General features: G+C 40.0%; 1 protein-coding gene across 3 annotated transcripts in view; it reads right to left on the bottom strand.

The window, feature by feature from the left end:
- LOC146856006 (metabotropic glutamate receptor 8) overlaps positions 1-19,559 on the bottom strand; it is a 2,429,629-nt gene that overhangs the window by 252,161 nt on the left and 2,157,909 nt on the right. The window lies entirely within an intron of this gene.

Raw genomic sequence — 19,559 nt, forward strand, 5'->3', positions numbered from 1 at the left:
AATGTTTACCATAAATATGAACCTTTCTTCTTTCCCTCAGACTTGCTTGATGGACATGTACAATGACTGGGCTGAGTAAATAAATCATTCCTACGGCTGGCCTGGTGAGCATCATTAGTTCCCATTTACACATTACTGCTGGCCAGACTCACATCTGCTTCAAGGATTTAGTGACTCCATCCAATTGAGTTTTAAAATCGACCAACCAGATAAAGATTGATATACGCGGTAATCACAAAGAAATAAAAATGTCAACCATTTACTAACATTTTATTCCCACATATATATACTGTATATTGGAGGCAATTACTGATGGAACAAAAGGAAAAAAATGTGAATCGATCAACCCTGTAACATTGGAGCTGACAAGGAAATGATTTTCTGTCCAAGTAAGGAGTGATTGTAATTCAGAGAAATAAGATGATTTGCAGGTTTTCGGTGTAATTCTATAACACAGTCACAACATATATCTTACATTTTAAAGACTCACAATTCACTTATTTGTTTCTGAGTCTCAGCTAGTACAGACCAGGGGAACATGTACAAGCTGGTAATGTGCAACTACACTGCAACTGTTGCAGAGCGACACATGCAAGGTGTTTACAGCTGCCTCTAAACATATGAATGCACACCTATATATGTGGAAAGATGCAAGCATGCAGCTGCTTGCGTTTCAGGCCTGGCAGACAGTGGGCGGGTTGAAGGATGACGTTCTCATTCCTGATTTGAGGAGAGCAACGTCGTCTTCCTCATTTCCCTGCAGGTGCCTTTCAGGCCAGTTGGGCATCTCTGAAGTTACTTTGAAAATACGTCCTTGTTAGATGGTACACTCCTTGCAAGGAAGGGGGCATACTAAGTTTCCTTCACGACGTCAAAGTCAAACGATTTCGAACTCTAGCAAAGGTATTTGAAAATATAAATGGCCAATCAAATACTGCGAAGACCAAAACATAAACTGTGGCATATGATACCTGTAAGGGAGAAAGGCTCCAACAATGCTATCCCTGCCATTTCTACCAATGGGAACAGCTTGTGGGGTCGTTGGTCCTCAGGCACCTTTCATACTTCAACTGGTGGTCCTCATGCCCACCATTTTGATTTATCCTGACAGGCTAACTGGTACGTTGCCCCCCCCCCCCCCCGTGTTCCCTTGACCCCCTCCACAGAGGCCCTCATTGTGGTAGCATATTTCTAGGCATAGGTGCTCACTTGGAGCTGCTCATTGGCCTCTCTGTGTAAATCTGCGTTGTGGTCAGGGTAGTGTTTGCGTTGGAAGGAGAGTCAGCTGGGAATGAAGCAATGTATGGTGAGCTTATTACTGCTCATTTACAACATTAAAGTGGTTTTATGAACGAGGCTATTAGAGGTACGTAAAAGTCTCTAGTTTTTTTGTTAGTTTCAAAATGCATTTTGTGACGTCATAGTTTCTAAGCACCAACTCATCAGTCAGGAAAAGAAAGGCGTGCTTTTGGCCAGTAGCATCAAATCATGTGGGAGGAGAGGCCAAACAAGCATGGAAAAAGCGACAGCACTATTGGTGGCAACGGACCGAAGGGAGGACAAAGCAGCCCTTTTCTTATACATTACTGTTCATTCAATTCCGGCCCTATTTTCAGGTTGGTCACCAAAAGAATGTAAAGAAATAAAAGTGCATTGTATTAAATACATGTAAAGTGCCCTAAGCCCTTAAGATATGGCAGATAGGCAGATATGTGCAAGGGATTTTCACGTGCTACACAGCACTCACAGAGCCTTTGATCTGTCCTTTTGAAACATAAGCACGTTTATACAGATATTAAGATTCTTTTAGAATTTAGCTTCAGGTTCTAAATAAAAAAACACTATTAATACACATGTTTCCCTTTCGTTGGTGATAATATCTTTTTAAAACTTGGTGGCCTATGTAATGATAATATTCATCATATTCCAGTTATCACCAGAATAAAATATATTAATGTTTTACACATTTCACCTGTGGCTTTAGGAAAATATTTTTTTAATTCACATTGAGGCCTGCATTGCAAATATCAAGACATCCCTGATTTTCACATTAGATTCTTGGTCTGACATTACTAGTCACCTGTATTGAGAAAATGATGTCGCTATTCTTCTGTAATATGATATTACAGTCAAGTTGCATCATCTCAATGCCTGCTACTTGAGCGAGCAAACAGTGTAAAAAGCTGGTCAAGGATTCGCCAGATATTTCTTTGATTTTATGGGAATGGATTTATCAACTTTTTTTAAGTCTGGGCACATGGAGGCTGCTAAATCCCTTCCCATGTATGTTCTTGGATTGCAGTGTGGACATACACCACCCACATGAGTGACTCCAAAATATGTCTTCACGAATCTCATTGGAGACCTGAACTGCTGTGGGTAAATGTTCTGGTGGCCACACATCAAAATACATCCTTTTGACATGTTATAACGTCAGCATTTATCATTAGCTAACGCACATATAGGTAGTGACTTGGTAAATACAAGGCCTGGTTGCATAATGGTCAATCATGCACAATGTGGAGTTTGCATGTCTCCATAGTAATAAGATGGCAACATACTATTTGACTCTTCTGAGTGGAGCAACCTTTCCCTTGAGTAAAGGCTTGTTTTCTTTGAAAAGTCTTACTTTTACAAGTTGACACAGGAAAGGACCGGAGAAAAAATCTTCCCTGCTTGCCTCTGTAGCCACAATGTTCTACCCTGCTGGAGGATTTCAACTTCCACTTTGAAGACGTAGGGCCTGATCTAGAGTTTGAGAACAGTATACACTGCCACAAAATGTGGCAAAGTATCCTGTATGCCAACCTGACGGTCTGCCCGCTCTATTTAGAGTTCAGCAGGCCACCATGTTTCACCCAGCATTGCCCTCACTGACATCACTGGCAGAAACTCTACACCCCAATGGACTTTGGGCTGCCCATGTAAGTTCATACTATCCAACCTATTTAGAAGACAGCAGGGAAAAGTCTGGCAGTCTAGAAAAGGACAAAAAACAATAGTGATCCTCATACATTAGGTTAGAACTTGCTTTGCATGTTTGTTTTTGTAAGACAAACAATTTGCTGGACAAGCTCGTCAAACATGGAGGACGCTCAGCAAATTTGAAATGGCTTCAAAGTATCTGCTATGGTGGTGACAGCCCCTCCGAAAGCTTAGGGATCTCTGCCAAGCAGGAGGATATTTCTAAAACAAAATGGGCGGTAGTCCACCTTGATGGCAGAGGTCATTACCTCAGTTTTCCTGGTGGACAGTGGGTCGCTCATCAATGTCTAAATCAATCTGTTATTCCCTGGTTTTGGAGACAAGGGTGGAGTATTTATCAAACCTAGTAAATACCATAATCCCAGGTTAAAGTATTTACAGAGCATGGTAAGTACCACTTATTCCAAATTTTGAACCTGTAAATGAGGCATAACTTGTAAAATCGGTGTTTAACACTTTGGATTCATTATGTTTTGGCTTCTTTTCCATGTCCTTCCTCCGATAAATTTCATTAGGTTTGACCTGCGGCATCTCTCATGGGTAAACAGCAACCGCGTGACAATTATCACAAAACGCATAATTCTAATCCCAGTGCATACTCCTGATTGATTACATATTGGAACATCTGAACTAATCAGGGCCTAAGTGGGAAGGTAAAACTGTTGACCAGGGTTGCCCGCTATACTTACTCATCATAAGCCGTAAAAAGCATATAGGAGTTGTTTACCTGTGCCCATAGGCATACTATATTGTAATGTGTAATGTATTTATTTGTTTGAGAAAATTACAGTATAGGCAATACAAACAGTTAATAACAAACACAAATATAATTTAAAACAATTATAAAACACATATTAATAAAAAAATAAAACTTTCTTCCCATCTTATATAAATACAAACATATTAATTTTATTCTTTCAATCATCTATCTATTACCACCATGAGTAATCCTGTAAGCCACTGCAATGATCTGAAAGTCAATTATGTTTTAGTAATGTAGATTTATCCCCAAATCTCAAACATCCTTAATTACTAATATTCTGAGTAGTTTAGTCCTTCTTTGGTCATCACTCATATATTGCTAACATATTATTCAACACAGCTTAAACTTTGAGAACAAACATCTTGATATCAGTGAAGACAGTTAGTTTGATCATGATTAATATATCTTTGTCATTTCCACTTACTTTCATTTTTTCATTTCCAGTTCATAGCATAAAAAAATGGTATTACAATTCAATGTAGATGCTAACATACAGGCCACATTTTAGAAATCTCATAAATAGGATCAGAAATGGTTTACAGGAATCTCTCAAGGAATCCCAGAAATAAATTATATTTGTTAATGATAAATCATTTGATCGCCTCATCTTTGTGACTTTGAGATAATCACTATTCAAAATGTTGCACTATTTGGCATATTATCAGTTTTAGTAACTGCCCTCACATTTCTTTCGACTGAATATCCCTGGGATGGAAGCGGGGAATTCTTCTCATCTCTGGAGGGACAATATCAGCATATCTAATGTTGTTCCTACATAAATACAGGACATAATCAAAAGAAGCTTGTTAGACCGGTCATCCTTAGAGTGGTTTTCCCCCCAACTTGTTGCATGCTTATGTCCACTTTTTACTGTTTCTTTTAGTTGACGATAGAACTCTGAGCACTTTACCACTGCTGGCCAGTGCTAAAGTGCACATGATTCTCCCCTAAACATGGTGACATTGACATATACCCAATTGGCATATTTACTTTACTTATAAGTCCCTTGAAGACGATGACGCATTGCATTCACTTCAATAGAACTCGATGATGACGTGGGACCCCCATTGCACAGCTTGACGACAAAGCAATATGCTCTCGACACCCACAATTGTGCCAGCCAACGTATTTCTTCAGTGGGACCTGTTAGGGTCCTGTAGCCGGCCTGCCCTCCCTCGCGGTAAGCTTGAACTTTGGATTGTGCCAGTCCCTCGCGACCTCAAGTAACTTGTTTGACTGTTATTGACTTTTAAGGACTATTTTTGCACTTATTCTTTAAAAAATAATTCTCAACTTCTACTGATTGGATTTTTGTTGCTTTCGTCTCGTTTTACTCAGATAAATACTCAATTTGTTTTCGGAACCTTCGCAGAGTATTTTTGTGTTGTTTTCATTGTGTTACTATGTGTATGAGTTGCACAAATACTTCACACATTGCCTCTTAAGTTAAGCCTGCCTCCTCTGTTACTTTTCTGTAAATCCCCATGCTACATGCCTTTTGATTCTATCTCAGAAACATCAACAAAACCTCCTGAATGGTGTCTACATTTTTTCAGCATATTCTTAAAGGAGTCTTCTTCAGCTGACATAATTTGATGTCAATGATTTAATATTATTTAATATAAACTTTATATGTAATACGGACCAATCCTAAATCCATTCTTAGAAGTAGCCCCAAAAAAGCTTCCCATAACCTAACCCATTTATGTCAAATGGACAATGTTGCTGATTGTAGCATGTTTGTGCATTTTTGGTCCAGTTTTTAATTCCATATATCAGAAGACTTACCACTTTTATCTCTTAGTTGTTTCAGAATGAAAATTGATTTATGAGTTAGTTTGCAATCAATTGTACCCAAGGCATTTGCAACAATGTATGTATACCGGAATATGAGGCCCACATGTTGATCATAATTTAAATTTCAAGAAAAAGTTACCCCCAGGCACTATATTTACTATTTTCAACTTCTAGGGGTATCATCTCCAAAAGGAGCTATGCTTACTTTTTATTTTTTGAAATACCATTATTTCAGTCTTTGCCATGTTGGTTTTTAGGTGTAAAGTCTTAAAGTATACTGTCATCAGAATAGAAAATGCTTTTTTTCACTTAATAGTACTTGAGTTCATGAATGTTTATGTAATACTCTTACAATTTCAACCGTCCTGCCAGTATACACCATTTACAACCCTTGTTTTCTTAATATATTCTTACCGATTGAATCAAATGTGCATGACAGGCTGATCAAATCCACATATAAAAGAACTCCTTTTTGCTTCACATATTTTTCAGCTAGCAACCTTAAAGTAAGACATTCATCAATAATTGAATGTTTAGATCTGAAAACAATTCTATTTATGGTAAGATTTCAGTTGTTTCTAACAAGTCTTCTAAATGAGACATAACATGCAAAATCGTATCCTCATATCTAATATTACAATTTCAGTTCAATTTACTTTCATTATTTGACTTTTTGATAAATAATTGTATTCATTTTATTTTTTGACTTCTAAATATTAACACTGTTTGGTGCTGCCTTCAATACATGAATTCACTATTCTCAGAGAAAACCTTATTTCTACAGCTTTTCTCATATTTCGAACTGCAGTCGTATTAAAAAATGGCTCATAGTAAGCTAAAGTAACTTCTTATAATATATTGAACAACAAATACTATTGTTAAACATTATATAAAGATATTGCAAGCCATCCTGGGGGTCCATAAACCCTATAAATAAACTCCACCTCCAACCTCATTCCAATATATAACCACAGAACTCCTCAGTGATTTGCATATAGGTCTAATGTATGATGATAAGTACTTTTTCCATATATAATGTTAACCAGGACTCCTAAGTAAGTCATCTTTAATTCTCACATTTGTTGTTAGCGCTTGTACCTTAAAGAAAATATTCAGATCTACCAAATATATTTATTTGATAATAATCATATAACAATACACGCATACACTAAACATATGCAAATTGATGGAAACTTAAAAGCACAACATGATGTTAAGAATTATTATACATTCAATAATGATTCTGTGAGATCCATACAACAACACTGAAACAATACAATTTGCATTATAAAGGTGAAATAATGACCTTCAAGCTATAGTGACTGAAGGTAATAAAGACTTCTGATAATACACCAATACCTTTTTGGAAAATCCTCCTTCTCTGGTGGGTTATGTAATGAATAAATGTGTTTATGCTCATTCCTAAATTGCAGATTTAGTCCAGATTGAGAGGGAGTGAACTCCAGAGTTTGGCACCACATCTGGACAAGGATGGACTAAGGCCTTCTGATCTGAGGGTCTTTTACAGAAGGAGGTATTTGCAGCACAGATCACAAGTACTTTCTGGGATGTGATCTAAACATCTTTGAGAATCGTGTGGTGAGGACTGTTTAATGCAGTTTATTTTGAATGATTGAGTCAGTTTAAGAAGTTCAGGCAGACAGAGTATTAGGCTCATAATTGATATTCTGATGAATAGTGAATGGCTCTTTCTTCTACAAGTCTAGATTTAGAGTAGCTACCAGTTTTCAGCTCCCATGCTCTAATGTGGAAATGATTCGTGTCTGTGCCACTGTGGTAACTTTTTCCAAACTTTACCTTTTATCATTAATGGTAATTAATGAGCATTAATTAATCAATATTTGAAAAGGTAAAAGTAGAAATTCTATATTTGTTTGGTTAAGTTCAAGTTAAAGATGTAATATCCATTTTCAATGATTCAATGACATAGGAAAATATTTGTGATCCCACTACAGATAGCCTCAGCTGTCTTTAGCAGACAACATTGTATGCAATACCGTTGCCCTTGATCATAATTTTCTGGCTTTCTTGTCAGTTATAGTTCACTCCTTTTGTATTGGTGTTTTTCCTCCCAGCTCTGTATTTGACCCTTCCCAGGAGCGCAGCCATTTTACTTTTGCTTTCGGGTGACTATAGTCTTCAACTCCCGCTGCTGTGGAACAAATGTTTATGTTTTTTAATGGGATTTGACATTGCATCTTTAGCACTTCATTGTAAAGCATGCAATTTCTTATCCTCTTCCCTCTGTGCTGCTTTCCACTTCACCTGCCTTTGCCTTCCTTTTGCTCTCTGTGCTGCTTTTCATCCTCTCCCTCACAGCTTGTCCATTGTTTTCTCCAACCCTTTGCATGCTGCTTTTTAAAAACATTTCCCATCCCAATCTGGCTCTGTTGTTGCTCCCTGCCCCACGTCACCTGGTGCAATCTCCCATGCCATATCTCTCCCACTCTTTTTCCTCATGTAGTAGCCCATGTGTCTGCCGGTTCATCTGTGTGAGCCAGCCTTGCACTGTTGGTGTAGGTTCGCTAGTTCCATCACCAGTTATCAACCCACAGAGAATGCTAAGGAAAAGGGCACGTGACCACAGGCTCTTGCAGTCTAGAAGCCATGCACTGAGCAACGCTCACTCTACTGAACGCTTCATGCTCATTAGATGGTGTAGAAGCCACCCAAAGACACAATCACTACTCCTGACGGTGAGTGCATTGTGGGGAGTTGCAGCAGTCTCTGGAGGGAAACTATCTCACTACTCCTGTTGGAGAGAAGCCTCGCTGCTGCTGGAGATGGGGTTGCTGTTGCAGCTGAATGCTGTCCTCCACCATGGTAATACCAGAACAGAGGCTCCCCCAAACAATTCTGCTGTAGAAACCACTGCTTCATGTGTGACGATGATGATGATGATAATGTGTGTGGATTTTCCCATTTTAAGGACTGAAACTGTCCTTTCAGATCCAGAACTGGTTTGCTACCAAGCAACAGCCCCTCTCTGATACTGGAAGTAGTGTGTCTACATTAACAAATGATTGCCTCTGCTATATACACCATTCTTCTTTCCTGGGTTTTCTAGTTGCAGTAACTTTTGCTGCCCTTCTCAACCTAGAACTAGTTCGCTGTCTAATATCTGACCCATGATGCGAGTAGGAGGTAGAGGCCTCCATGTACAAAAGGTTGCCTAAGCTACCCCTTTACCCCTGCCCCTTTTCCTATATCAGTACAGCTAGCAGCAAGGTGCTGGGACTGATTATATAGAGCAGCCAGGGGCACATTTTTAAACTACTAATGCTTAAAGCAAAAATGGTTGAGTTCATTGGAGGTTCAATTATTTGCAGATGATCACACAATGGTTGATGGAGGATGCTGGGATATTGAAATCAGATGTTCTTCTGCAACAGACAGCAAGTAGTATAGCACACAAGTTGCTTCGCTGTTTCCCTTCTCCCCCCTCCAACTGAAAAGGTTTTCACTCACTGCACTTCATCATCCATAGGCAATAATGATTGTAACATCAATATAACATGTTTCTTCAAGGCACTAACGACCTAGGCATCTTAACCATAAAGGGGCACGAGAGATGAATGCCCCCAGGAACACTATGACTGGATGGACATTACTAATCACTGCAATCTAAGGGAGCCATTCTTTTTGTTCCATTGGTATTTTGATCAGGAGATTGTGAAGACAGAGACAGGGCTTTTGGTGTGCATTCACATTTAAGACTTGTTTTAATGATATATCTGCACTTCTCTAAAAAGAACTGTCAAGGAATCGACACTGACTAATATGCACAACACTTTGACTGAATTAAATACTGCATGTAGCAAGGCAGCAGCCAATCTTGTGGGTGTTAGAAAGCAATGCTTTCATTGTCCTTTATACTTTTAACATGCCAGTCAGTCATTTCCAAAGCTGATTGGGTTGCTCGCTCAACATTAGTACACAAGAGCGATTGGCTTTGCCATACTTTTTTGCTTTCAGGTCAAGTTGTATGACAGTTCCATATTTCTGTATTTATGTTCTAGTTAACTGCTGTGTCTCCTAAGAGTTCCATATAAACCACGAATTGCCATGCAGAGAGACTATGGGCGTCCGACCACCATTGTTTTGGGCACAAGAGCAACTGACAAGGAGTTGGCAGTCCCGACAGCTCAATTACAATACGACTGCCGTGCAGGCGGTCTTAAACATGCCTTTTTCTATTGCAGCTTGTGCTGCGGCCTGAAACAGGGCTGCAGCACAAGCCGCAATAGAAAAAGGGATGTTTTCAAACATCCATGCACCGTGTGCCAAGCATAGGGTGCATGGATGTTTGGGGGGCACCACATGTGCCCCCATCGCCCCATAGCAGAGGACCACGGGGAACAGGGTCCAGCTAGGGGCCCCCTAAAACACCTTTCCATCTGCCTTTACATGGCAGTGGGAACGCAATGTAAAGGCAGAGGGAAAGGGACATCCTTATCGCCATGGCTGTGCCTCCAGAGGCACTGTCCCCATTGTAGGAATTAGGCTCCGACCGTTGCCCCGGTGGGCTCCTTGAGCCAGTCGTGGGCGGCGGTCTTTCCCCCAGCCCAAATCGCTCTAACCACTGGCATTGTAATCCGGCAGTCGGACCGATACTCTGGATGTTGGATTGGATCACCACCGACAGCCTGCCGGTGGTAGTCCGCCAGACTTCCTAATCGGGGCCTAAATCAATAGGGTACTCCTAAATGCATTGACCTGAGGTGGACTTTTGAGTACAAATATGTGAAACTTTGCGAAAAAGGAAATTTAAAAAATCAATTTCTGATTATGCTGCGTATTTCATGATACTTCATAATACAGCAAATACTGTGTTGAATGGTACTGACAGCTCTAGCAGGACCAAAAGGCAGGTATCAATGTGGTCCATGATGTATGCATTATGTGTGATTTAAATGTTAGTTATTTCCCTGCTGCACATGAGCAGATTCCTACCTGATGTTTCCCTACTATGTAAATCATTTTCTCAAAATAACAAATAAATAAAGAGTATACTTATTTTTTGATTATCTGGGCTCATAAGGAAATTATCTTGATGTGTCTGAAATTTAGTAGACCAAGAAGGGCGTTATGTATAGGCATGTTACTTGCCATTACTGACACAAGATGGGAAATCCTTCTTCTGTGAAGGATTCGTTGACTAACTTGAAACACTTTAGTTTTTCAGGAGGGTGGGTGGAAGATAGTCATCAGAGCATACTGTTGAACTGAGGGATGAAATATTTGTTGTTTTGCAGCTTTTCACTTGTATGAATTCAGCACGCCATCTTGTTGATTACCACACTCCTACGTGATTGAACAAGATGACTATCATTCAGATGTACCAAACCTTTTTGTAAAATAGTGAGCAGTGCCATGGTTTCACAGATTGAGCTTGATGTGAATTTTATAGATTGAAATGCCTTCGTTTTTCATTTGTGTTGCTTTGAACATTATGATATTTTACTTTCTTTCCATTTCAGAAATAAAGATATAGGTATGTTACATTTCCCTAAAAAGGTACCAATTTTATAGCTTGTAGACGTTTATTTGTGCATTAAAGCAAGATGAATACAGTGCCATTTGCCTGTGATTTTCCATCTTATTGTCAGGAATGCTAAACATATTTTACTCCAGTAACTGGCTTGTGGAATAGGGACATCCTGGTGTCTACGCTGTCAGAGCCCGACTGGAAACCAAAACCAGCTCTGTCAAAAATGGTCAACCAGCCGCACACTGCATTAACCTAAGCTACAAGAGTTCCATAATGGTATGGTTATATTACAGCAGCCCAGCCTGCTCTGAAAGGATCCTCCCAGCCTGCAGCATTCTGGAAAAATGCCAGTATGGCACAGTGGCCAGTCCGCCCCTCTAATTTGTATGCATATGTTTCTCTGTCCAGAATGGATCTTGAAGAGTATAACAACAATCCAAGGAACTACATTAAAAGATCGTGACTTCTTATGTTCCAATTGCCTTTGATTTTGGACACTAAGGGCCATATATATGAAGATTATTTCCAGTCACAAATGAGTCAATTCACAGAAAAATGCATTTTGGAATGAACAAAGCCCAAATTGCGATTCGGTAACTTATTTCCAAAACACAGTCTGGGTTTTACGAATCAGTATTTGGGAGGGGCGTGTTTAGGGTATCCCTTCCAAATACCGAATCGCATTGGTATGTATGACTATTTTGTGACCAAAATGCAGTAGCAAAACATTTGCACTTCACCGCCAACTCAAAATTTAAGGTAATGCATTCGCAAATTGGAAGGGATCCCCAAGAGGCCCCTTTCCCTTTGTGAATGTTGGGAAATTATTTTTAGGAACAAACTGTTAACATTTCAAAACAATTTTTGTATTTTTTCAAAATATGCAGCATGTAATTGCGAAAAAGCAGAGAGGTTAGAATGTAATTGAAGACAGTCAGAATTGTATCAACATTTTGCATTTGTGTCTAAGAATAAATCACATATCTTGATCAAAAAATGAAAAGCAGTAAAAGCGTAGTCTTGTGCCACTCAAAAAGGCACATGTGCATAGAGAAGGCGAGAGAGAAGGAGGAGGGGAGAAGGTAAAGAGTGAAAAAGAGAAGAGAGATTGTAGGTAGAAGATTACCGAGTTATTATGTTATACAGGAGTCTGATGATGCGGTTCATGGCGGGTTAATATTCTGTAAGTTTAAATCCAGTTTGGACCATAAGAGTCGAGAGGACATTTTGTTAAAACTCTGGTTGTGTAGAAGGTTGTCTGCACTTCTGGTAAAATATGTCCCGGCACATGAAGTATGGTATGAGATGTTCTTATCATTTTTCCAATTAGCAAGGAACTTTTTGATGGCAAGTACAAGCAAAATATAAATAAGGAAACAGTCCCAAGTGGATAGTGAACTTAGTGTGACCGAGTCTGATGCAGCATGAACAACTAGAGATACTATGGTATGTGATAAGGCGATCAGTATGTTGGAGTATATTTGATAGAGTAGTTTGAATAGTAACGGTTAATGTGTTTGCAGTTAAATAGCAAATTATCTCGTCACCTGTGGGGTGTTGGCAGTGACAACAAGCAGCTTAAGGCAGAAGACCATGCTTATTTAGCCGTTCAGGAGTCCAGAATGCTCTATATGTTGTCCATAGTTTTCATTGTAAGAAGAGAGGCAAGACATTATGTAGTAGCAAAGATCTCCAGATTTTGGCCCATTGTGATGATAGGATAAGGTCAATGTGGTATTTAATGTATGACGCCTCCCCTGTCCTTTGGACCTAGTCTTTTAATGTAGATGATATTTTTTTAAGGGTTTTATAAATTATGGAGACTTAATGGTATTCTGACATAAGGTTTTGAAGACAATTTAGACAGACCACTTTGTGTGCTTTTTTAAAACCTCTAAGAATAACTTTAAGGGACAGAAAGTTGTAAAAATCAATTGGAGAAGTGCCGAATTGAGAGTTAAGTGTAGCAAAAGGAAGAGGGTTTTCAGGATTGATAATGACTTTGACATATAGTACAGCTGCTTGTTTTTATTTGCCATTAAACCAAGCATCTGACCCCTAATCGTACTTTTCATAGTACCCCATTTAGTGCACATGTCGACTTCAGAGGCGGTGGTATCTTTAAATTGGTAAATGCCTGTGCCACTGAATTTCTGGAGGTGAGATCCTCAAGAATCTCATTTTTCATTCTTCAGGATCTACTTTTCGGAGGAGAGTCAGGTAGATTTAGAGCAATTTTGATGCATGCATGGTCCGATACAAGAATAGGCTCAATAGTGGGATAAGATACTGAATGAACCAGAGAGTTGCTAATAAAGAAATAGCCAATTCTGGATAATGAGTTATGGGTATGTGAGTAGAAGGTGAAATCACTCCCCGTAGGATTATGAAGGTGCCAAATATCAGTTAGTTAATTGTCTTTGTTAAGTGTATGGACCTGGACATTTGAACAATTGGACCTGTAAGTATATTGTAATAATCTGTCCAGGGTGGTGTCAAAAGGTAAGTTAAAATCTCCTGCTAAAATAAGTTTGTTATTAGATGGCATTGCAAGAAGACTACTGTTTAAAGACGACCACAATGTTCGGTCCGAGCATAGATGTTTGCAATATAAAAAGAGGAGTTTGATTTTTGTAATTTTGGAGATAAGCCATCTGCCCTGATCATCAAGCTGACAGCCTGCATGTTTCAAAATCAAGGTGAACACACCATTCTTCTTGTGGAAAGCAGGGGAGCAGGCGTAGTCAGATAGCCAATTGGTACGAGCTTCGGTCAGCCCAGCTTTTGTTTCTTTGAGTAGTAGAATATCACTTTTTAGCTTGCAGCAGTAGTCTAGAATCATTTTCTTTTGATAGGATGATTTAACCCCTTCATGTTAAGGGAGACAATTTTAAGTGATATCTGAGACAAATCTTAAACCTGAACTTGAGTGGAGAAGTAGTATATGGGAGGTGGGACACTCCAGAAAAAGAGAGGGGAACAGAAAGTACAGAAGGTGAAACAAAAGGAAAAGCATAACACAATATGAGTATTGTATTAATGGAATACATCAATTGAGCAACATTGTTGACCTGACTTTCAGTATGATTAAACAAAGCCTGAATAATAACAAAATGAAAACAACCCCCATCCACCCCCCCCCCAAAAGACCCACCCTCCACCCCCCAAAAAAAAAGAGGAGGCATGGAAGCCTTGGAACGGACAATAGCAGTCGGACAGTGTGTCCAAACTCGAGCAGGGTTATGATTATGTGGACACCTCTAATGTGCTAGGATAACACCTTTAAACGCTTTATGAACCATTTTTTTCCAAAACAGAAAATAACGAAATATACATCCTATTGTGTACGTTTGAAGGAGTTAGGGAACTGACACTAGATTTGGCCTAACACGCTAGAAGAAGCCAGGCTATTCTCAAAGCAGATAATACAGAATTGTAAAACCTGTACAGAGAGTAAACATAAAAGTGCAAAAGGCATAACAAGACCTAGAGAGTGAAGTAAAGCAGCCCCCGCCCCATTCGGACAGGAGAGGCGTGGGAGCCTGAGATGACCTGCATTTTAGCCAACATTGTACACATATCGTTGTAGGGGAAGGCACATCATTTCCTTATTCAACTGTAATGCAGTGCATACCATGGGTGGCATTGTAGACTAAGTCGATATAGACCAAGTCACAGAGAAACTATGAGAGAAAACATATTTCGACTGAGCCAGAAGAGCATACCTGAAGAAATTGTTTATATCAGGGGGTTATATTACAGAGAGGTAGGGAGCATCATATAATTTTATCCAACAATTAGTATGTCATTTGATTATCAGTGATTTGGAGTATGAAGGTTTCTAGATCCTACGGGTTGTCAAAAATATGTGGAATACCTTCAAAGATGATCCTAAACTTTGCTGGTCCGATAAAGGAGAAAATTATGTTTAGAGATTGGAGATCGAGGTGAAGAGCTAGGAACTTCTTTCTTCGTTCCACTGTAGGTCTTGCACAGTCTTGTGCATTCCAATTTTGTTGTCTTTCCAGATGAGGGTTTTTATTTTCATTATAGGGTCTAGAATCTTTTCAGTGTGTTGGTATATTAGAGGTCTGAAGATGAAGGCCCTTGGTTTATTGCTGGAGATAGAGTTGATATGTTGGAATCCTGTGGGCCCTTTCAATTTCAAAAGTTGAGTCGAAGGTCAGTTCAAGAACCTGAGGGATCCAAGATTCCAGGAAGGAGACACAAGATTTGTCATTGCCTTCTGGTTTTTCTGGTGAGCCCAATATTTGAAGGGTGCCTCTTCTGTTCCTATTTGTCCAAGGCTGATATTTCTTTTTCTAGAGAGATTATTTTCTGCTACATTTTTTAGAGGATTTTGCGATGATGCATTTTTTGTCTTCGACTTTGCTAATGCTGTCCATTTCCAATTGAAGGTTCTCTGTATTTACTTTTGTTGATTGAGTTAGGTCATGGAGAGCATTGAGTTTCATTAGTATTGTGTCCATTCAATTTGAGAAGTATTGTTTTCTCTTTATTGAGGAATCCAGTGTCAGCAGATCCTACTTGGTCCCTTTTTTAACCATTTTTTGTTCTGTTGTGGTCTTTATGATCCTTGGGCCCACATGGTTCAATTCTATGATCTTTTTCTCTTGTGTCTGCCATGTTCTTGATGCCATGTACATTGAGAGAACATTTTTTGAGATTCCACTTGTTACTTAGAGAAATTTGATGTGTAGGGTTGTAGCACTGGAAAACTGGAAAATTCTACTTGACTTTTGGGATGATATTGGAGATAGCGTGCAATCTCAGTAGCTAGATTAAAAAAAAACTGGTACTGTACAATCTTGGAAGTAACCTGTGAAAGTATTACACTGACGGCTTAAGAGCATTGTTTGGATATAGCATCTGTTGTCTATCTAACATTACATATGTGACCATGGAGTAACAACCAAGTATATGGCAGCACGAGCAAGATCTTTGCTATCGTGATGATTATAGACAAAATTATTGAGCGCTGTTTGAATGTGAAGCCAGAGGTGATGGAAACGAAACCCAGAATTAGTGTTCAGGGACCGTTAGATGCAGACAAAAGATCACTTGTGTTACAGAGCCTCAGACAGATCACGATAATAAATGAAAGTCAGAGTAATGAGCTATTGCTCAGATCACTTTTGGCCACACACAGCAAGGCTGCATTAGTCGCAAAATTGCAAAGTCCTGAGCAGACGCTGAAATAATTGTGTGGAGAACTTGCAGTCACCACCAGTTGCGGTGACCACTAAAACACATTGAGCAGTTGTAGAGCACAGCAGCTTCCCTTCATTGTTTTCCCTCTTTTTTTCCAACAGTGGTACAAAAAAGGCACTGTTGTTTTAAAAGCCTTCGCCTGAGATCAATACTCAGGATAGCTCAATACTCACACAGAACATTCCTGACAATGCCACACTACATGTATTAATTGGAGCAGACACTGATATGAGTGTATGGGGTGTGTGAATCGCTAGCAGACACCATTACATTGCAGTCAGCAGTTATGAAACAAAGCACTTTCACTCCATCTCGCTATAAACAGACTCACCGAGACCGGGTTTTAAACCTTGAGCGGTTTGGAATTGTTGTGTCGACTTGTGTGTCCTTGGGGTCTGGATTTAGACCCCGTATCGCATTGTATGAGGCAGCAACATGGGCTTCTGAGGAAAATCAAGTGCTATTTTAGAGAGCCCTGCTCACGTCGGATGCCAGGCTCACTAGCTTGATATGTGATGGAGCCCACAAATCCTGTTCGAAAACACTCACAGCTGCATGAGGGATGCGTGATGTACTTGGGAGCTTGTTTTCCTGACAGGGTGTCCTTCTGGGAAAGGGAATATTCGCAGTAGTATTCTGTTATGGTCCAAAGCTTCGCACCTACACCGCCATCTTCATTTCGTGCTAGCCACGCCCCCCCCCAATTTTAAAAAACTTTTTTAATTGTTAAAATACATCCCATTTTCCAATAAGTATACCCTCAATTAGGCAAGGGCCTTCCTATAAGGAAAACAGATTGCATTTCAACAACAAATTTATCCAAATGCAATCATGGACATGGTGGTCTGCTAACCTCAGCACACCACCATCCCTGTGATGGCTGCGATTCCTAATGGGTAGCAAACTCTGATGTACCTGATTAGTATTCACGAGGTAGGTCGATTTGTGAGCCACTAGGAATCGCAAGTATCAAACAAAAGGTTTCATACATACGGAAAAGCGATTTCCAAATAGGGATTCCAATTAAATCGCTATTTGGAAATCGTAATTCCTCGTCTTTGTAGACATGGCCCTATCTCATTCTCAATTCAAGCAAATACTTTGCTTAAATTCATTGTGGGAGTTTCGCTTACATTGCAATATGAGCCTATTTTAAGGCATATGGCATTACGTTTCAAAATCAGTGCCAGTCACCCTAGGTATTGAATGGACTTAAAGAAATGCCTGAATTGGAACATGACTACAGGGATCAGTCATGAACCGTGATAAGCATGACTTGAACAAAACGATTAACTTCTCTGATTTCAATCATATACATAGAAGTACTCAGAAATACTTTATCCAGCCTGTGGTGCAATGTTGTGTATTTCATTGCTGTGGGGCCCCTTCCGGGCTTTCCGGATGTAGGCATGTTGAGAAACTATGTGACTGTTTCATTCCATGTCCATGGTGCCATTACAGATAAAACTTTATTTGCGCCTTAGAGAGAGCAATGCTCATTTAGAAACTTCTTAATCCACTTACTGGAATAGATGACTTTCACTACACCTTTGTTTATATCTCCTATGGCATTTAGAAGAAACAAGAAAAAAATCCCTTTCCACTATTTGTTGCTGAACCTGTGGTCTCCAACATGATACAGCTACATGCCACACTGATTCACACTGAAATGCACTCAAAGTAACGTAATTTATTGTATTGTAATTTTCTGGTTTTTGTTCCTTCACAAGTTCTTCGACACTCCAAATTATAGTTGGATCACGTTTCCACTTTATAAGTTAAGCTTCTATTAGTGCACCTTTTTCCTCCTATTTGTGTTGAATTTATTTTCTGTATGACGTATGTGAACATACTAGCAATTAATATTGCAAAAACATAAAAAGTTGTGGGACTCGTTCTTCTATGAGTATGCTTTTTTAATTATTATTGTTTTTGCAGTTTTATGCAGCCGAACTTAGGGCCCGATTGCGGAAGGCCCGTAGCCGCCAGTCATGCGGTGGCTTTCCTTCTGCAATCATACCGCCATTTTCCACTGCCACATTATGATGGCGGAGGGAATCACGCTCGGACATTGGTGGACGCAAAGACTGTCCAATCCAACAGATTGCCTAGTCAACGGATCAGGTAGCCCTGAAAGGTGGTGGTGTCTACCAGGCACCGTCCACCAAATCAGGATGCTGGCCATTGCAGGCCTGAATGGCTGGTGGGGATTGGTGACGGGAGCCCGTGGCGGGCCCCCCTTGTGTTGGGGGAAGGGGAGGGTGCACTTGGGGGGTACCCATGGTACCCCCCTACATTTCACAGCGCAACGTGGCTGGCACCATCAGTGCCTGACACGTAGTGCTGTGAAATTCATGACATGCTGTTTTAGCATGTTAAAAATAAAGATCTGACCACCATGGTGGCGGTCGCATCCTGATCGGGTGTGTGAGAACACCGCATGCATGGCAGATGGTCCCGGTTTACACCAGGATGGAAGACGGACTCCAGTCCATCCGCCATCCGACATCCTAATGACCCCCTTAATCCGAAATGTTTAACATGAGCAGCAGTTATAAGGCTTCATTGTAGGCATGGGGAGGTTAAGTGATTTGCCCAGAAACTCAGGATGGTGAGCTGACGCCGATACTGAAAACTGGTTCCCCAGCTCTAAAGTTGTCAGCTCTGGGTGTTACGCCACATCCTCTCCCTCTCTCTTTAATAAATACACTGGGCCCATTCACAAACACACATGAACCTACACTGGTAGTCGATGGGTGCAGATGTAGGATTTAGTGAAACCCACAAGAACCTTCCAGGAGTACCCCTGAAATGTGTCTGTTGCATCTCTCCAGTTACAATTCTGAGAATGTTGTGTGATGTTTGGTATTTCATTTGTTTTTTCTTTTCCATTTCCCCAGGTGCCATTTTACGCATTGTACAATTTCACGCTGTGGAATGGCAAGGCCACTCGGCAATGGCACACTTTTTCTTTTTGGTTTGATCTCCCAACTCTTCCTCCGCAGCCCCCATGAAGTTTTAGGAGTGTTCCTTTCCCATCCCGACCTGTGAAGGGATATACCCCAGCCATTGATTGGAGTAAGTCTCGGAGCACTTGCGGCAGAGGAAATGGAGAACAATATGAAAGTAGATATGCGGTTCTACTGGCTCACTGACTTTCATCAGTAACCACGCATTGAAATGTACACTCACTCAGGTGCCTTTATTTATTTATTTAATTTAATAATTTAATTAATATCAATATTTAATTTATGTATTTATTAATGACTT

Source organism: Triturus cristatus, chromosome 4_1 (genome assembly GCF_964204655.1).
Source record: "Triturus cristatus chromosome 4_1, aTriCri1.1, whole genome shotgun sequence".
Lineage (NCBI taxonomy): Eukaryota > Metazoa > Chordata > Amphibia > Caudata > Salamandridae > Triturus > Triturus cristatus.